Here is a 5,173-nt window from a genome sequence, read left to right as displayed (position 1 = left end):
TATCAAGTCCGACTCCCTGCTCCAGCAGGAAAGAGCACTGGGTGTTAAGTAAGCCCAGCCAGGTGCTTATCTAACCTCCTTTTAAAGGCCTCCAAGGTAGGGGACAGCACCAACTCCCTTAGAAGCCCATTCCATATTTTGGCAACCCTCACCATAAAGAATTTCATCCCGATGTCCAATCTAAATCTGCGCTTCTTCAGTTTATGGCCATTGTTTCTAGTAACTCTGAGGGGCGCCCTAGTAAAACAGAGTATCCCCTATTCCCTGCTGACCCGACACCCCCCCCCCGATAAGTTTGTAGGCAGCCACAAGATCACCTCTCAGCCTTCTCTTGTGGAGGCTGAAGAGATTCATGTCCCTCAGTCTGTCCTCATAGGATCTTGCCTGCAGGCCCTCAACCATACGAGTAGCCCTCTGAAACCTTTCCAGGTTATCCACATTCCTCTTGAAATCTGGCATCCAAACCTGGATGCAGTGCTCCAGTTGCGGCCTCACCAATACTGCACAGAGGGTAAGCATCACCTCCCTAGACCTGCTCGTGATGCACTTGCTAATGCAAGACAGAGTGTAGTTGGCTTTACTTATTACCTTGTCACTTTGGCTGCTTGTGTTCATTTTTGCATCGACTATGACTCCAAGATCTCTTACCACTGCAGCCAAATCTCCGAATCAGGTTCGACCAAATCGAATTGGGACAGTGATTCGAATCACTGAATTGATCACTGTCCCCCGAATCGGCCGAATCTGAATCTGAAGCAAATGCTAGCTGCTTTGCACAGGCCTACTGCATAGAGTGGCACTTCCCAGTCTATAGGTGTATTGGTGAATTTTTCTCCCCAGGTGTAGCACTTGGCACTTACCTTTGTTAAATTGCAATCTATCTGATCTGCCCACTTGCCCACTCTATCCAAATCTACCTGAATTTGTTTGCTACCCTCTTGCGTGTTTACTGTACCCCATAGTTCGGTGTCGTCTGCGAATTTGGACACAGTGCTTTCTACACCCTCATCCAGATTGTTGATGAAGATATTGAACAGCACTGGCCAAGGACAGAGCCTTGGGGGACACCACTGCCCAAATCTCTCCAAGGTAAAAACCAACCCATCCACCACCACTCTGGGTGCATCCCATGAGCCAGTTTTCCACCCACCTGACTGTGAAAAAATCCACGTCACATTTACTTGGCTTACTAGTAAGAACTGGGTGCGACCCATGCTGGTTGTCCCTTAACATTGTATTGCCTGCTGGCCCCCCACAAATGTGGGGGTTTTAAAATGATTTTTCTAAGATCTTGCCAAGAATAGAGGTGAGGCTAACTGGCCTGTAATTATCCAGGGCCTCCTTCCTCCGCTTCTTGAAAATAGCGACCACATTGGCCTTTTTCCAGTCATCTGGGACCTGCCCTGAGCACCACATGCTCTCAAACAGTTGTGTAAGTGGTTTTACTATGACACTGGCTAATTCCTTTAGTACCCTTGGGTGAAGATCATTGGGGCCTGCCAACTTAAATACATCCAACCCCCCCAAGTGCCCCTTCACCAGGTCAGTGCTAACCGTTAGTGGATTGGTATCTCTCTCAAGCCAGACTAGTCTCGTTGGGAGGTGCGTTTCCAGGAACACAGATGCAAAGAAATTGTTTAAGAGCTCAGCTTTGTCCATCCTATCTGTGACAAGTTGCCCTAGTCCATCCTGTAGCGGTCCTATGCTACCCTGCGCCGCCTTCTTGCTTCGTACATACTTAAAGAAGACCTTTTTGTTACCCTTAATCTTTGTTGCCAGCCTGAGTTTCGTTTCTGCTTTGGCCTTCCTCACTGCTTCCCTGCAAGTGTGAGCCAAGCAGGTATACTCCTCCTTGGTGGCTGCTCCCTGCTTCCACACCTGTAAGCCTCTCTTTTCCCTTGTAGGCTTTCCTAGATTTCCCTGCTCAGCCAAGATGGTTTCTTGGCTTTTCTGCCTCTCTTTATGTGTACTGGGATGGTACTCCTTTGTGCCTGCAGGATCAGTCCCTTGAGGAACTCCCGCCATAATTTGTTTTCTTGTTTGAAAACAAATTGTTCTTCCTTCTTTTATGATCTCCTCCGTGTAGAAACTGATAGCAGCAGGAATCGTCTTTGGTGCACTGAATATTTATTTCAGGATGTGGTGTGGGCTGAAGCATACAGTGGAGACGAAGCAAAAGTCTCAGCTCACAATGAAGGGCTTATGAATTTCAGACCTAGACCTTACTGTTGCTTCCGACTGTTTTCATTCATTTTCCTCCTGGGAGAGTTAGCAAACCTGTCTAGGATCAGGAGCTCTTGCTTTCTGTTTCCTGTACCCTCTACCTCCTTGACTTTCTTGGCTCTGAAGCTCCTGTTTATGGTGCACAATGAGCTGATATTCTGCAGGGTAACATTCACCTCTGGAGAGTGAAAAACTTTGGGTTCTGAAAACACGGCTGTCTGATTTTGAAAACAAGAACTGTTTGAACTGGAGGAAAACTCAGATTGGTGCTGGACTTGGGAGTTATTTGGTGGCCAGCTTTTTTTTCTTGGAAGGAAAAGAGAATTATCTGTGGATATTTCCCAGATATTCCACTCGATTGACTCTAATGGCTTGTCTACACACAAAAGTTACATCAGTTTTACTTATTGGTTTAGCATGTGTCTGTGCATTTACTGAGGCAGGCTAAACTAATACGAGCCTATCTTAAATTGATATAAGAGCATCCATGTACCAAGATGCCTTGGTTTAACTAATCTAATATGAAATCACACTTTTAACTATATTAGTACAGATTTGTGTAGAACAAGATTAATTTATCAGTCTTTTTCTTCTTTTGTAGGGGCCTGTAACTGTCCATGCCACTCCTTGGCTGGACGCCTACCTCTTTCGGCACGGCTCCCTGCGTCTGGTAGACAGTTTGGCCTGTTGACTTAACTTTGCTAGTGCCGAATGCTCTCTTACCTGCCATGACTTGATCTTAAAATTTCTTGTGAATGTGAGGAAGGTCTTCAGTCTCCCGGCACAAACACTTGGCTAAATCAGGCACTATCTCCTGGGGCTCTGCCTCCCCTGCACCCCACCTGATGCCAACCCAGTGTCACAGTCCCAATCATGTAAATAGAGGCTCATGGCCCTAGTGCAATATTGTCTTCCCCCCAAAAATACCATCACGTCCTTGGGGCTACTCATTCAGTCCTTTACTCTTTATCACTTGCCCAGTGTCAGAGTAGTCCGTGAATTCCCTTTAAGAGAGGGATTGAGGGGGTGAACCATACAATAATTGCTTGCTAATCCCCTTTTATTCACACTTCTGATGCTCAGTTATTCTCTTTCCACAGGAACCTCGTTGTCCCAGACCCACTCGTTGCAAACAGGCTTCCGTGCAAGTTCCTTCAGTAAGTAAACAGGCTCCTCTGAGCCTATATCTGTGGGCTGCCGCACTGGCTCCCATCAGTCGCTCCTGCCAGGGCAATTCATGCCAGAACACTGCTCTTCGTGGCTCCAGGAACTCACTTCTGGTCCCCCTCCTGTGGTCTCCTGAGCAGCTTTTATCTAGCTGCTTGAGTTTCATCCTGCCAGTCGGAGCTCATAAAGCATGCTGGCACTGGCAGTAGGGTTTCTCTCTTTGGCATCAGCGCTACTTGACCCAACTCGCCTTTCTGCGGAGGCTTCTCCGCTACTTCCGGTAACTCGTCTTCAGTGGCATTTACCTTCTCGCTGCCCCCGGGCCCTTGAGAATTCTGATTCTTCATAGGTACCTGGTTTTGTCACTCTGTACCCACCACCAGAGCAGTGGAAACAGGAAACACCATTAAGCATTCAACTATTAGTCTCATTTCTAAAAGCCTGGGAGCAGAGAAAGGAAATGAAGAATATAATATTGGACCTTGCAAGGTCAGTTGTGTATGGTGCCTGTTGTTCCACTGAATGGCAGTCAGAGAGTCCGTAGCATAGTTCAGAGATGGCCAACTTGTGGCATAGGCAACCTCTGCCTGTGGCATGCTGCAGATTGGGGAGAAGACAGGGAATACAGCAACAGGTAAGGTAGGACGTAGAAAGCAGAGTCACAGATCAGGCAGGGAGCACTGGGCAGCTCCATGCAATGCAGATCAGGCATGGAGCAGAAAGCAGAGCAACCGATTGGGTAGGAGGAAGGGATCAGAGTGGCGCTTGAGGAGGGTATGGCATGCCTACCAAATTTTTGGCATGCCTGTCAAAAAAGTTTGGCCCGCACTGGTCATTCAAGTTTGTTTTCATACAGGGGATGTGAATGTGGAGGATTAGACTTCTCAGGTCTCTCTTTTGGGGTTTTTTGTTGTTCTTTGGGGTTTTTTGTTGTTCTCCCGCCCTGGCGGGGGGTCGGGCTAGAAGATCTACTAGGTCCCTTCCGACCCTTAATCTATGAAAATCTATGAAATCTATGAAATCTACGAATCTATGAATGCAGCTGAGGCAGGGTGACTTGCAAGAAAGACTGCTGAGTGGTCTGTTAGTTTAGGACATCATCATCGTCTGGTCTCTTTTGTGTACACTGTCCTGAAATCAAGTGTCTTAATGGTGGTTCAAGAGCATTGACATGAATATCCTCTTGCTAGGATTGCTGCTATTCGGTGATTGCCTGCTAATCATGGGCCTGAAAGTAAACCTTGTTTTCTAAGTCAACTTCTAAGACTTGATTTTTAAAGTAAAACCATGTGAGGAGGGAAGGATCAAAACCCACAGAGGGCAGGAAAGAATCAGATCTCAGGCAGTCTGCTGGATGAGTGTCAAACAAAGGAAGGAACAGCTGGATCCAGTAAAAACACCAGGAAAATTAGTTCCAGACTCCGAAGGGAGGACGGTGGGGGCTTGTTTTCAGAGCAGAGTGGGACCAGCTAACACCACCAGATAAAACTGGTACATCAAACAAAGTCAGGGAGCAGAGCAGAAGACTTCAGAGGAGAAGGGGGGCGGGGGGGAAGAGTGGGTGGAGAGCGTGTTTGGAGGAACTGAGCAACCAGCATTAGGGAGAGGAAGGAGGTGGAGTGGCGGGGGGGGGATGTAGGAGGAGGTGGGAGTTGCAAGTTGTAGGTGGAGTAATTCTGTGGAATACGAGCTGCTGTCCATGGGTCCGTGGCTGTAAACTGATGAGGTCATAGTGTTTTCAAGTTACCAAAAAAAAAAAAAAAAAAAAAAAAAAAAAAAAAAA

The sequence above is a fragment of the Gavialis gangeticus genome, unplaced genomic scaffold (genome assembly GCF_001723915.1).
Source record: "Gavialis gangeticus isolate Ggan-Ray unplaced genomic scaffold, GavGan_comp1, whole genome shotgun sequence".
In the NCBI taxonomy this organism is placed as follows: Eukaryota; Metazoa; Chordata; order Crocodylia; family Gavialidae; genus Gavialis; species Gavialis gangeticus.
This window is presented reverse-complemented; position numbering follows the sequence as displayed.